This window comes from Leucoraja erinacea, chromosome 7 (genome assembly GCF_028641065.1).
Source record: "Leucoraja erinacea ecotype New England chromosome 7, Leri_hhj_1, whole genome shotgun sequence".
In the NCBI taxonomy this organism is placed as follows: domain Eukaryota; kingdom Metazoa; phylum Chordata; class Chondrichthyes; order Rajiformes; family Rajidae; genus Leucoraja; species Leucoraja erinaceus.
Window position 1 is genome coordinate 5,010,247 of NC_073383.1, and position 15,733 is coordinate 5,025,979.

The following is a 15,733-nucleotide window of genomic DNA, read 5'->3' on the forward strand; positions in this document are numbered from 1 at the left end:
GATAAAGGGAATAACATTTAGTGCAAGATAAAGCCCAGTAAAGTCCGATTAAAGATAGTCCGAGGGTCTCCAATAAGGTAGATAGGACCTTTCCAGGTGTTGATAGGATGGCTCAGCTGCCTGATAATAGCTGGGAAGAAACTGCCCCTGAATTGGAAGTGTGTGTTTTCACACTTCTGTACGTCTTGCCTTGTGGGAGAGTGGAGAAGAGGGAGTGACTGGGGTGAGACGCGTCCTTGATTATGCTGCTGGCCTTGCCGAGGCAGCGCGTAATGTAGATGGAATCAATGGAAGGGAGGTTGGTTTGTGTGGTGGTCTGGGCTGTGACCACAATTCTCTGCAATTTCTTCTGGTCTTGGATGGAGCTGTTCCCAAACCAAGTTTTGATGCATCCCGATAAAATGCTTTCTACAGCAAATCTGTAGATGTTGGTGAGAGTGGTTGGGGACATGCTGAACTTCCTTGGGTGGTCCAGGACAAGTTGTTGATGATATTTACTCCAAGGAATTTGAAGTTTTCAACCATCTCAACTTCAGCACCATCAATGCAAACTGGGGTATTTGGACCACTTCACTTCCTGAAGTCCATCACTATCTCCTTTGTCTTGCTGACATTGAGGGAAAGGTTGTTGTCTCGACACCAGGACACGAGGTTCTCAATCTCCTTCCTGTACTCCGTCTCATCATTATTTTATACCCGGCACACATTAGTGGTGCCGTCTGCAAACTCGAAAATTGAGTTTGATTTGTACATAGCTGCAAAGTTGTAGGTGTATAGGAGGGGGCTGAGAATGCAACCTTGTGGAGCAGCAGTGTTGAGAATTATTGTAGAGAATGATTTGTCCCTCATCCTCACTGATTGGGGTCTGTTGGTCAGGAAGTGGAGGGTCCACTTGCAGAGATGAGTGCTGACACCAACTCCCGCGAGTTTGGTGATTAGGTTGGATGGGATAATGATATTGATAGCAGAGCTGCAGTCTATGAATAGAAGTCTGATAAAGGTGTCTCCCTTATCCACGTGTTCCAGGGATGAATGTAGGGCCAGGGAGATTGCATCAGCCGTGGACCTGTTGTGGTGGTTGGTGAACTGCAGTGGGTCAAGGCTGGAATGAATGCATTCCATAACTAGCTTCTCAAAGCACTTCATGATGGTGGATGTCAAGGCCATTTGACGGTGGTGGTTATGACATGAGATGTCGTGTGTTCTAATTGTGTGTTCAAATATTGAGCAATAATACCATGTGCCTCAGTTATCGTAACCATTATTGCAATTGCAGTTAAATGCGCTGTAAACTATTTTTACTAGATTCAAATTATTTCCTAGTAAGGATTTTGGAAAGGCTAAGATGAGATAACATCACATAATATCACATCATGTGTGGTCTGGATGTTTGCCACTGATCTTGTGAATTTGGTCATAAAGAAAGAAACAATAGATTAGGAAGACAGGGCCTTTACGGACTATTAATAAAACAGAAAATAATTAGAAGGATGAGCCCGGGGGCTGTGAAATCTTATTGGTCATTGGAAAAGAAAGAATCCCAAAGCTCTTGATATGTACATTTTAGAAGGAAGGTTAGAACACTCAAGGAAAAAGAGGGGAGTCAGAAGGTGTTGCCGAGCTACAAAATGAATTATTTGCATTGCAAATCTTGCTTTTCATCCTCTCTAGCTACAGGCAGTCCCAGAGGACTGGAGAGTAGCAATGTTCCTTTATTTAAGAAGGGAAGTAGAGAGAATCCAGGAAATTACGGGGTGGTGAGCCTCAGAACAGCGGAATGGAAACTATTGGAGAGGATATCATACAACATTGATTGAGTCATGGGTTCGAGGAGGCCATGAAGAGGGTTGATAAGGGTAGGGTAGGGGAATAGATGTTGTCCTCAATAAATGATATTTCATAAAGTCATTCATTGATCCAGAAGATTAAGATGCATGGGATCCACAGTGACTTGACTTCAGAATGGGCTTACTAATATTAGACAGTGGGATATGATGGAAAGGCAATGGTGTGCCACATGGATCAGTGCTGTGACCAGTGTTGTTTGTGATATATTTGAATGGCCTGGATACAAAAATCAAGGACAAGCCACACCCTGGCCACTTCTCCCCTGTCCCGTCAGGCCAAAGGTATAGAAGTGTGAAGCCACACACCTCCAGATTCAGGGACAGTTTCTCCCCAGCAGTTATCAGGCAACTGAACTAACCCAGCACAACCAGAGAGCAGTGCTGAACTACTATCCACCTCTTTGGTGACCCTCGGACTATCCTTGATCGGACTTTGCTGGCTTTACCTGGCACTAAACATTATTCCCTTATCATGTATCTATATACTGTAAATGGCTCAATTGTAATCATGTATTGTCTTTCTGCTGACTGGATAGCATGCAACAAATGCTTTTCATTGTACCTCGATATGCATGACAATAAACTAAACTAAAGTAAACTAAACTAAACTAAACTAAACTAAATGTAGATGGGTCAGAACTGGTCACAGAGGTCCAGGCTGAAGATGACCCCTCCACAAAACATAGATACATAGATACATAGAAAATAGCTGCAGGAGTAGGGCATTCGGCCCTTCGAGCCTGCACCGCCATTCAATATGATCATGGCTGATCATCCAACTCAGTATCCCGTACCTGCCTTCTCTCCATATCCCCTGATCCCTTTAACTACAAGGGCCACATCTAACTCCCTCTTAAATATAGCCAATGAATTGGCCTCAACTACCCTCTGGGGCAGAGTTCCAGAGATTCACCACTCTCTGTGTGAAAAATGTTTTTCTCATCTCGGGTCTTAAAGGATTTCCCCCTTATCCTTAAGCTGTGACCCCTTGTCCTGGACTTCCCCAACATCGGGAACAATCTTCCTGCCTCTAGCCTGTCCAACCCTTTAAGAATTTTGTAAGTTTCTATAAGATCCCCCCTCAATCTCCTAAATTCTAGCGTGTACAAACCGAGTCTATCCAGTCTTTCTTCATATGAAAGACCTGACATCCCAGGAATCAGTCTGGTGAACCTTCTCTGCACTCCCTCTATGGCAATAACGTCCTTCCTCAGATTTAGAGAGCAAAACTGTACGCAATACTCCAGGTGTGGTCTCACCAAGACCCTGTACTACTGCAGTAGAACCTCCCTGCTCCTATACTCAAATCCTTTTGCTATGAAGCATGATGTTGGCAGAAACATTGTCGGCCAAAGGCTCCGTTCCTATGCTGTTCTATGTTCTATTTTGACATCATCAACCTGAAAGGTTAACTCTGTCTTTCTTTCTTGCAAAGTGGTTCCACTGAGTATTTACAACATTTTCTGTTGTTTTTTACATTTTCGTATTATTGCAGTATTTTGATTTCAGTTCCCCTTGGAAAACATAGAAATTCAAGAAATGTCTTTTATTTTACACCTGGCATTAGTATCAGGCTCCAAATTTGAAAGAATTGCGTGCTTTACTATAATTTACTTTCAAAATAAAGAAGTTAGATAAATATAGTATCAGTATCAGTATATCTTTATTGTTATTTCCTGAGTACTCACATACCCAGAGGAAACAAAAAAACGTTGCTCAACCAGTGTCCATTCAGTGTGCAGTGCAAATAACAACAAGTAAATAGAAATAAAAATACATATATCATGAACAAATTAAATTAAACACTCTACTCTCTACTAAACATACAGCTGCATGTCCAGGTTGGTGGTTGGTGCATAAGTTGCAGTCTTATAGCCTGCGGGAAGAAGTGTTTTTTGCAGCTAATGCTCCTGTACAAATTCTCTAATCCAGAGGAGAGAAATGTGTTGAATTTGGCCACCAAATATCTATCAGATCTCTCGACTATGGGTAGAGGGTGTATTGAATTCAACATCAGGTCATCTGACTTTGAGCTGCTGACCCTTTCTGTCAGGGCCCCGCCTTCCTGAAGTCAACCACCATCTCCTTAGTGTTGAGAATGAGGTTGTGGGATTTGCCCCCACCTCCATCCTACAGTCACTGATGAGACCCCCACTGATCCATCAGCGAACTTGTTGATAAAGTTTGAGTCTAGCAGTGGTCGTGTGTCAGCAGACTAAACAACAGGGGGCTTAGGACACAGCCTGGGGCGAGCCAGTGCTCCCGGCTATGGTTTTTGATGTTTCTGCCCCCCTGACTGTCTGCTGCAGTTGTGATAGAAAGTTCAGGACACAGTTACATGTGCCAAAGCTCCAACTTCTCACCAGCTGTGATGTGTTAGATGAAGTCTAAGAGGATCCTGGTAAGTAATCGAGGTGTGTGAGTAAAGTGTTGTTGAGACTGTCCCTGTGGATCGTTGGCTCTGTAGGCGAACTAGTGGGTCTAGGTCGGCAGGTACGGGGCTGCATCGCTCAAAACACTTCATTACAATGGGTTTAGGCCACTGTGGATGGGTTTGGTTTTCAGGGACGATGGTGGCACTCTTAAGACAGGCCTGCTGAGTGAGATGTTAAAAATGTCTGTGAAGACATCTTTCAGTTGCTCGGCGCAGTCTCTTAAAACGCATCCAGGAATGTTGTCCGGCCCTGCAGCTTTGCGTAGTACCATCATAAGTTGCAATGTGTTTACAAATTCTCTAATCCAGAGGGAGAGAAATGTGTTGAATTTGGCTTATCACAATTGTAATTGAATTCAAACTTTGCTCCAGGGCAGCAGTTTACAGCCCCATGATCTAAACTAACGGAGCTTGCAAGTTCTAACCCTGTGTTTTTCTCCCCTTCTTCGCACTGATCTAATGTAATGTCCTAGTAAGTGTTAGTGTAGTAAGTAAGTCAGGGCAGTATTTTATTTAAACCAAACTATAGCACGTTTAAATCAACTCGACTCTATTTGGATATGAATTAAATTCTCGTTGAAACCAAAGTGCTTTACATAGAATAAATAATTAAGTTTCCGTACATCCATAGAAAAAAAATAAATAAATAAAAATGACACAACACAATCTAATCTAATCTAAACTAAATTAAACTAAACTAAACTAAACTAAACTAACCTAATCTAAACTAATCTAAACTCAACTATTCTAATCTAGTCAAATCTAAACTAAGCTAAAGGTCAACATCTAGTAGTTAATAGATAGGAGAGATAAAGGCAGAAATTTGCTGAAAAAAGGTTAAAACAAACAGATAATTTGTACAAGATCGGTCAACAAATAGTTCAATGCCACATACATTTAGCACCAAAAAGGTTTTTATATGCGTGGACTTTTCATTAACATCTGCTTTTCATCAGAAGGTTTTTCCAGCAGAAAAATATATTTGGCTTGAAAACAAATCTCCTCTCCATCTGACGATCTTCCAACAGGGTCATGAAATGGCATCCACCAGGTTTGGAGAATAGAATGCGCACAAAATGAATCTAGCAGACGCTTGTGTGAATGAAGGCCCACAAATCACCACCTACAGATGTTTTGTTGTGTAGAATTCATTGCCTGAACTTTTACCTTTTTACATAATCAGACATCTTCGTGCAAACTCTGGAATTATTTCAGATTCAGGCTAATGGCTGGCAAAATAGAGATCATTTCTCACAGCTGCCGTTTATCACATTTCTTGTGAAAAAAAAACATTGTACTGGATACCTCATTAATATCAATGTTAGTTATAACGAGGGCTTTTTTGTTCAGCTACTGATTCATGCGTCATTTGATCTGTGGGCTTCACTTCATAGGGCCCTTAAATAGAACAGCACCTTTGATTACTTCAACTTTTACAATCCACAAGGCATCAGCTCCAGAGGGCTTTTGAAAATGTTTTCAGAGCCATTCTGTGAATACCAATCACACAGCAAGAATGAACATGAATCTCAGCACAATTGCATTGTGAGAAGGGAAGACCTATTTTGGAGATTTGAATAACCATATAATATAACCATATAACAATTACAGCACGGAAACAGGCCATCTCGACCCTTCTAGTCCATGCCGAACACGTATTCTCCCCTAGTCCCATATACCTGCGCTCAGACCATAACCCTCCATACCTTTCCCGTCCATATTACTATCCAATTTATTTTTAAATGCTAAAAACGAACCTGCCTCCACCACCTTCACTGGAAGCTCATTCCACACAGCCACCACTCTCTGAGTAAAGAAGTTCCCCCTCATGTTACCCCTAAACTTCTGTCCCTTAATTCTCAAGTCATGTCCCCTTGTTTGAATCTTCCCTACTCTCAGTGGGAAAAGCTTTTCCACGTCAACTCTGTCTATCCCTCCCATCATTTTAAAGACCTCTATCAAGTCCCCCCTTAGCCTTCTGCGCTCCAAAGAATAAAGCCCTAACTTGTTCACCCTTTCTCTGTAACTTAGTTGCTGAAACCCAGGCAACATTCTAGTAAATCTCCTCTGTACTCTCTCTATTTTGTTGGAATATGTCGGGAAGCAGAAATATCTGGAGTTGGTCCATTCCAGCAGAGTGAACAAACAGGTAGAGGAGAAATTCATTTCATTCACAAAATTCTCCCACATAATATAAATATAATATAAATTGGACAGGGTGTATAAAATCATGAGAGGAATAGATCGGGTAGATGCACAGAGTCTCTTGCCCAGAGTCGGTGAATCGAGGATCAGAGGACATAGGTTTACGGTGAAGGGGAAAAGATTTAATAAGAATCTGAGGGGTAATTTTTTCACACAAAGGGTGGTGGGTGTATGGAACAAGCTGCCAGAGGAGGTAGATGAGGCGGGGACTATCCTAATGTTTGGACTGGGTTATCAAACCCGCCGACAAGGGAGGTGCCGTGGTAGACTGGCGCGTCGATCTCTACAAAGCTGAGACCACGTGCCAACTCTCGGACACCTCCTCCTACTTACCCCTGGACCATGACCCCACAGACGAGCACCAGGCCACCATCTCTAGCACCATCACTGACTTCATTAACTCCGGCTCCCTGCCCTCCCAAGCCTCCAACCTTATCGTTCCCCAGCCCCGAACGGCCCAATTTTACCTTCTCCCCAAAATCCACAAACCTGACTGTCCTGGTAGACCCATTGTCTCTGCCTGTTCATGCTCTACCAAACTTATTTCCACATACCTCGATTCCATCCTATCCCCCCTGGTTAAATCCCTCCCGACCTATGTTCAAGACACTTCAGACACTCTCCGACATCTCCAGGCATTCCATTCTCTATGCCCCCATCCCCTCATCTTCACCATGGACGTCCAGTCACTCTACACCTCCACCCCCCACCAGGATGGGCTCAGCCTCCTGGCTTTGAGACCCTTCTCGTTTGGCTCCTCCCATTTCCTCCAAACTTCTTGTTTGACTCCTCCCATTTCCTCCAAACACAAGGCATAGCTATGGGCACGCGCATGGGCCCCAGCTATGCCTGCCTCTTTGTAGGGTACATCAAACAATCCTTGTTCGAGACGTACCAGGGCCCCATCCCTGACCTCTACCTCAGCTACATCGACGATTGCTTTGGTGCCACCTCCTGCACCCACACACAACTGACTGACCATGTTGAAAAATCTTCACGTGTCTTCCCAAGCTTATCGCGTTTCCCAAATACCTGCCGTTAGTGTTACGAGCCGCTAAGAGACGTCCCCGAGCTCCGATGTACCCGCTACGTACATTCTACGTGCTTCCACAAATTTGATTTTTTTTTTTTAAACTAGGGAGAGCTCTTGAATGAACTCGTACAGTGGGACAGGGCTTTTAGTTTTACAGAAGCCAATTAACCTACAAACACGTCCTTGGAGTGTGGGAGGAAACCGAAGTACCAGGAGAAAACGTACATGGTCACAGGTAGAATGTTCAAACTCCGTACAGACAGAACCTATAGTCGGGATCATACCTGGGTCTCTGTCGCTACAAGGCAGCAACTCTAACGCTGCTCATCTATGCCTTCCTGGTGAAGCTTTTCTATTCAGGACTCATGAGGAGTTCTTCTGCCCAATCGAGCTATCTTCATGCTCCACTTTCCGTGTGTTAGTGTCCATGATCTCAATTCCTCTTGGGCCCTTTCACCACTAGAAGATGACTTCAATCTGTCAGGTTAGCAATTAGTGCACAAAGCAATTAGTGTTCAAACAAGAGGACATAACTTCAGAATTAAGGGACAGAAGTTTAGGGGTAATATGAGGGGGAACTTCTTTACTCAGAGAGTGGTAGCGGTGTGGAATGAGCTTCCAGTGGAAGTGGTGGAGGCAGGTTCATTGGTATCATTTAAAAATAAATTGGATAGGCATATGGATGAGAAGGGAATGGAGGGTTATGGTATGAGTGCAGGCAGGTGGGACTAAGGGGAAAAAAAAAATGTTCGGCACGGACTTGTAGGGCCGAGATGGCCTGTTTCCGTGCTGTAATTGTTATATGGTTATATGGTTATAAGGATGTTCCATGTTAAGCCACATATAGGCATCTTCCAACCCTCAATATGTTGTTTTGGACCTGGTATGTCAGGACGCTCCTGAAACTGAATGAGAAACAACATACAAGAGATGTCCAACACAAAGACAAATGGATTGATACATCTTCTTCTCCTAGGGCAAACTGAGACGCATGGGGTGGGTTTTCCAGTTAAGGGAAAATTCATCCGGCATCTTGGTGACACTTCTGTGGGATCATGAGATCATAAGTGATAGGACCAGAATTAGGCCATTTGGCCCATCAAGTCTGCTCCGCCATTCAATCATGGCTGATCTATCTCACCCTCCTAACCCCATTCTCCTGCCTCCTCCCCATAACCTCTGGCACCTGTACTAATCAAGAATCTCTACCTTACAAATATCAATTAACGGCCTCCACAGCCTTTGATTCACCACCCTCTGACTAAAGAAAATCCTCCTCATCTTTCCTAAAAGTATGTCCTTTAATTCTCAGGCTAAGACCTCTAGTCCTAGACTCTCTCACTAGTGGAAACATCCGCCCCACATCCACTCTATCCAAGCCTTTCACTATTCTGTACGTTTCAATGAGGTCCCCCCTCATTCTTTTAAACTCCAGCGAAGATAGGCCCAGTGCCGTTAAACGCTCATCTTAGGTTAACCTACTCATTCATAGAAAACATAGAAACACAGAAAAATAAGTGCAGGGTAGGCCATTCAGCCCTTCGAGCCAGCACCACCATTCATGCCATGGATGATCATCTAAAATCAGTATCCCGTTCTTGCTTTTTCCCTATGTCCCTTGATTCCTTTAGCCCTAAGAGCTAAATCTAATGATCCCTTGGATCATTCTTGTAAACTCCCTTTGGTCCCTCTCCAGTGTCCTTCCTCAGAAATGGTACCCAAAATTGCTCACAATATTCAAAATGCGACCATCCCTGTTTTTGTATACAAGCTCTCTCAAACTAAATGCTAGCATTTTCTTTGCTTTCTTTACTACCGATTCAACTTGCAGATTAATGTTTTGGGAATCCTGCACCAGCACTCCCAAGTCCCATTGCACCACCGATTTCTGGATTCTCTCCCCTTTAGAAAGTAAATCTGCACCTTTATTCCTACTACCAAAATGCGTGACTCCACACTTTACTGCACTATATTCCATCTGCCATTTCTCTGCCCACTCTCCCAACCTATCCAAATCCTTCTGCAGAGTCCCTGCTTTCTCTACACTACCTGCCCCTCCACCTATTTTTGTATCATCTGCAAACTTGGCCAACAAACCTTCAATCCCCTCGTCCAAATCATTAATATACAAAGTGAAGAGTAGCGGCCTCAGCACCGACCCCTGCGGAACTCCACTAATCACTGGCAGCCAACTAGAAAAAGCTCTCTTTATTGCCACTCTTTGTCTTCTGCCATCCAACCAACCTGCTATCCATACCAGTATCTGCCCTTTCATACCATGGGCTCTCATCTTCCTTCTCATCGTCCAGGCAGCTAGCGGTCGATGGTCATGCCAGAGTCGGCTGCCTGCCCATCTTCAAGGCCCACGTCCGTGCTCGCGTGTCCCTGGAGAGGGAACACACGGTGTCCACGGGGACTCTGGAGGCCTTCCGTGAGCGCCGGCCACCGCGTGGGGTCAAGAGCATCGTAAATAATGACAGCATCATTGTATTATAATGATTGCTTGATGTATTGTAACCTCTGAATGTGTTTTTTGATGTGATGTACTATGCATTTTTGCTGAATAATGTCCTTGGGAAAAAAAGAGAATGAAATGCACAGTGAGCATATGGGAAGAACGGGGAAGGGAGCGTTGAGTAAAATGCACTGAAAAGGCTGGGTGAGTGGGCAAATGTTTGGCAGATGCAGTATAATGTGGATAAATGTGAGGTTATCCATTTTGGTAGCAAAAACGGGAAAGCAGACTATTATCTAAATGGTGGCCGACTAGGAAAAGGGGGAACATTCAGTTTGAGGGTCAAAGAAATAATTTCTGCATCTGTCATTAATTTATTGCAGTCACCGACATGCTTGTCTTAACTTCTATACAGCAATTTGATTATATATGTTGGGAGGTTCAAATTCATCTGTACTTAGATTCTTAAAGAGAAAACACATGGAATTTGCGTACATATTTGGTCTGAAATCTGCATTGCCATTGCCATAGAGGCAGGAGCAGAGAAACGTGTCAGTGGGGGAAAAAAAGGATGTCAGGACTGTCTTCAAAAAAAGATTGTTTCCTGTTAAGTTATTTCTCTAGAATTTAGGAGATTGAGAGGGGATCATTAAAAAAAAACTTATAAAATTCTAAGGGGTTGGACAGGCTAATGCAGGAAGATGGTATTACATGTTGTTGGAACCAGGAAAATTAGGTTCCACTTAAGGATAAGGGGGAAATCCTGTAAAACCGAGATGAGGAGAACTTTTTTCACACAGAGAGTGGTGAATCTCTGGAACTCTCTGCCACAGAGGGTAGTTGAGGCCAGTTCATTGGCTAATTTAAGAAAGTTAGATGTGGCCCTTTCACCACAGAAATGTGTGGTTTGAGCTAATCAAATAATTCTCCACCATCCACTAATTTTAATGGTCCAACATAAAATATATCAGGGAGAATCTTTATCCTTCACCTTAAACAGAATCCGCATTTTAATAAGTAATCAATTTGAAAAAGGCAATTAAGACCAACGACAGTGATAATGCACAGTTTTATGCACAGATTTTAAGGGAACAGCCATATCCTCAAATAAATAATTTCTGCATCTGTCAGAATTTATTGCACTTACCGACATGATTGTCTTAAGAATTCTGACAGCAATTTGTTCATATGTTGGCTTCAAATTCCATCTATACTTAGATTTACCAAAGGGAAGTCAATGTTTGTGCAATTTACGGCTGAGGTGCAACTTGCCAACGCTCAACCCGGCAGGAGCAGAAACGTGTCAGTGGGGGAAAAAAAGCAACGGTTCTTCAAAAAAACAATGTTTCCTGTTAAGTTATTTGCTAGCATTTAGTTTGAGCTCATTAAAAAAATAACATAAAACTAGAGGTTGTACATAGAATGGATTACGGTATTACATAGTTGGCACCTAAAATTAGGTTCCACTGTACTGTTTGCCCTGTATTAAAGGGTCATCAACAAACAAAACAAAAAAAACTGGCTGCCCACTGCCCTCCCTGAAGGAAATCTTCAGCTCTCGCTGCCTTGGCCAGGGCAGCCAAACATCCTGAAGGATGTCCTTTTCACCCTGGACAAACCTGTTCCACCTGCTGCCAACAATGGCAGACGGTACACTAATTTCAAAACTCGCACATAAAAAGACTCAGAGACAGCTTTTACCCTTCACCTAGCCATACCGCATGAACTAACAATGCAAATTAAGAAAAACAATTACATTCAACGAATGGTTCTACCACAGTTTTATGCACATTGTTATTTATCTGTATCCTTTTATTTTTTTATATCGTATAAATCTGGATGAAATTTTTAAGATTTAAGAAGAATGCTCTTGTGAATCGCACCGTGGGATTGACTTTTAAATTTCGTTGTACCATGTGCAATGACAATAAAGAGATTCATTCATTCATTCATATTGGGAGCTCATTGTCGACTTCAGGAGGCACAGCACCGACTTAGCCCCCCTATACATCAACGGCGAGTGTGTGGAGAGGGTCTACACCTTCCGGTTTCTCGGCGTCCTCATCTCCGCTGACATCTCCTGGACAGACAACATCACAGCGGTTATCAAGAAAACTCAGCAGCGTCTGCACTTCCTGAGGGTCCTCAGGAAGCACAACCCGGACTCCAACCTGCTGCTGACCTTCTACCGCTCGTCCATTGAGAGCCTGCTGACATACTGCATTACAGCATGGTATGGCAGCTGCACCATGGCAGACAGGGAGAGGCTTCAGAGGGTAGTTAGGGCAGCACAGAAGATCATTGGCTGCCCTCTCCCCTCTATGATGGACATTTACACCTCCCGCTGCCTCAGCAGGGCGAAGAACATCATCAAGGACAGCTCCCATCCTGCATTTGGCCTGTTCGACCTGCTGCCCTCAGGGAGGCGCTATAGGTGCATCAGAACAAGGACAAACAGATTCAAGAACAGTTGCTTTCCAAACGTCATAACCTCCCTGAACTAACACATGTATTGACTTCACAGTCAAACCTCCGGACTTCCATCTATCCACCTACTGTAATTTGTACTGTAACTGTAATTTTTTATTTTTTTATTTTTTTTTTTAATTATGTGCAATAACCCATATTGTATATAGGAATCCTATTTATTCACTCTATTCATCCATTGTCTTTTTATAGATATATATATAGCGCCGCAGAACTGTGCACCTTATCCCCCCCCCCCCCTTTGTTTTGTTTTTGATTAATTACATGTCTGCACTGAGTAGGAGCTGCTTTTAATCTCATTGTACATGTGTATAGTGACAATAAAATGGCATTCATTCATAAATTGGTTTGTCACATACAAGGACCGCCCTTGTCCCGCATTTGACTGCTACTACTCGGGTCGAGGGGACTGTTGTGTCACAGTGCCGCATCCGGTCCCGCCTCACCCATCTCGACGTGGTGCAGCCCATGGAGTGCAGCAGCAGCCCCTCGCCCGTGGCCCCGTCTGTCGGCAGCCCGGCCAGCTGTCCAACCTTCGGGCCTTCGCTTACCGCCGACACCACCGCCCCTCCTTCTCATGGTCGATCATTGGTTCATGAGTTGGGTGGGGCGGCCCGGGCCCAAAACTCCTCAGCTGGCCAGCCGGCGGGACTTTGTGTGCAGTCCAGCACCCGGGCCAACTCATCATTCACCCAGCCACGGCCGAGTCGGTCAACGAATTGCCGTCGGGAATTTGTCCCGTATTTTTACCTTTTGTCCCTTATTTGGGAGTGAGAAAGTTGTCAGCCCTAGTGCAATCCTTTGTTTAGAAGTGCAGCCGCTGATTAGGGAACAGTTTCCCAACTGACGGAACAAGACAGGAGGTTGATGGGATATATGTGGAGTGTGTCAGTAGATAGCTCCCTATAGATATGAGCAACAAACAGCCTGTGTAGTCTCCCACATCAACCCACCAGTGTTTCCCTCACCATTAGATGTTACCTGTGTGGGAGGATCAAATCAGACAGAATTTTAGTTTAGTTTAGTTTAGAGATACAGCGCGGAAACAGGCCTTTGGCCAACGAGTCCACACCGACGAGCAATTCCTGGCCATTAACACTATCTTATACATATATTAGGGACAAATGTTACACTTTTACCAAGCTAATTAACCTACAAACCTGTACTTCTTTGGAGTGTGAAAGGAAACTGAAGATCTTGGAGAAAACCCACGTGGTCATGGGGAGAACATACAAACACTGTACTGACAGCACCCGTAGTCGGGTTCAAGCCCGGGTCTCCGTAAGGCTGCAACTCCACTGCTGCACTACCCTAATGCCACCCTAATGATAGAATGATGGATAATGCTTTCAAATTGACATCAGGAAACTTGACAAATGCACGGTGGTAGCATAACAGAGAGCCACAGATCCGTCTGTTTTGAGATAATTAAACATAGGCGGAATGGTTACCAAATTATGACATTTTGTCTCCAAATCCCTGAATTGTAAGTGGACGGCAGTCATGATCAAAATAAACAGTATTTCTAGGTCACCATCCAGAAATGTGTTCTCATTACAAGATAATACTTTACGTAAGTAATGGGGTATCGTCCTAGATGCTAGGAGCCACCAATGATACTTAGGGATATTGCAGTCAAGGCGGGGAACTGAATAGAAACATAGAAACATGGAAATTAGGTGCAGGAGTAGGCCATTCGGCCCTTTGAGCCTGCACCGCCATTCAATATGATCATGGCTGATCATCCAACTCAGTATCCTGTACCTGCCTTCTCTCCATACCCCCTGATCCCTTTAGCCACAAGGGCCACATCTAACTCCCTCTTAAATATAGCCAACGAACTGGCCTCAACTACCTTCTATGGCAGAGAATTCCAGAGATTCACCACTCTCTGTATGAAAAAATGTTTTCCTCATCTCGGTCCTAAAAGGTTTCCCCCTTATCCTTAAACTGTGACCCCTTGTTCTGGACTTCCCCAACATCGGAAACAATCTTCCTGCATCTAGCCTGTCCAACCCCTTAAGAATTTTGTGAGTTTCTATAAGATCCCCCCTCAATCTTCTAAATTCTAGCGAGTACAAACCGAGTCTATCCAGTCTTTCTTCATATGAAAGTCCTGACATCCCAGGAATCAGTCTGGTGAACCTTCTCTGTACTCACTCTATGGCAAGAATGTATTTCCTCAGATTAGGCGACCAAAACTGTACGCAATATTCCAGGTGTGGTCTCACCAAGACCCTGTACAATGCAGTAGAACCTACCTGCTCCTATACTCAAATCCTTTTGCTATGAATGCTAACATACCATTCGCCTTCTTCAGTGCCTGCTGCACCTGCATGCCTACTTTCAATGACTGGTGTACCATGACACCCAGGTCTCGTTGCATCTTCCCCTTTCCTAATCGACCACCATTCAGATAATATGTGGAATGTGCATCTGGACTCCCGGCAGAAGTCAGACCATTTGAAGAACATAGAGAGAGGTAAAAAATAAGGGATTACGGGGAGAAGGCAGGAGAATGGGATTAGGAGGCAGAGATAGATCAGCCATGATTGAATGGTGGAGTAGACTTGATGGGCCGAATGGCCTAATTCTGCTCCTATCACTTACGACCTAAAAAATAAATGTGAAACTATATCATAAACTTATTTTCCATTATAATGAAACACAGTTGAATGAGGGTGGGGGAACATTTGACTTTTGTTGCTGGTGTTCCATGCATAGAATGCCTCTGATTGCATTTGACTGTACATTTAATGCTGGTGACTTTAGTGCAGGGATTGAATAACCTAGCTGCTGTTATATGTTGACATGTGTTTAAAACCTACAACTTTTTATTTTGTGATATTTTTAAATTCAGCTTTTGCATCTTACTAATCATAATCATAATCATAATTTATTAGCCAAGTATGTTTTGCAATATACAAATAATTTGATTTGCCATACAGTCATACCAAAAAAGCAACAAGACAGACAAATACATAAACATTTAACATAAACATCCACCACAGCGGCTCCTTGCCATTCCCCACTGTGATGGAAGACGATAAAGTTTTATCTTCTTTCTTCCTATTTTTATCCCCGCAGTCGGGGGATTTGAACCATCCGCAGTCGGGGCGATCGAAGTTCCCACAGCCGGCGATTGAAGCTCCCGTGATCAGGGCGGTCGAAGCCCCCACGGCTTGGAGCTCCCGAAGCCGGTCCCTAAACATGGACCACAAGCTCCACGATGTTAAAGTCCGCAGGCTCCCGTGTTTGGAGCTCCCAAGGTC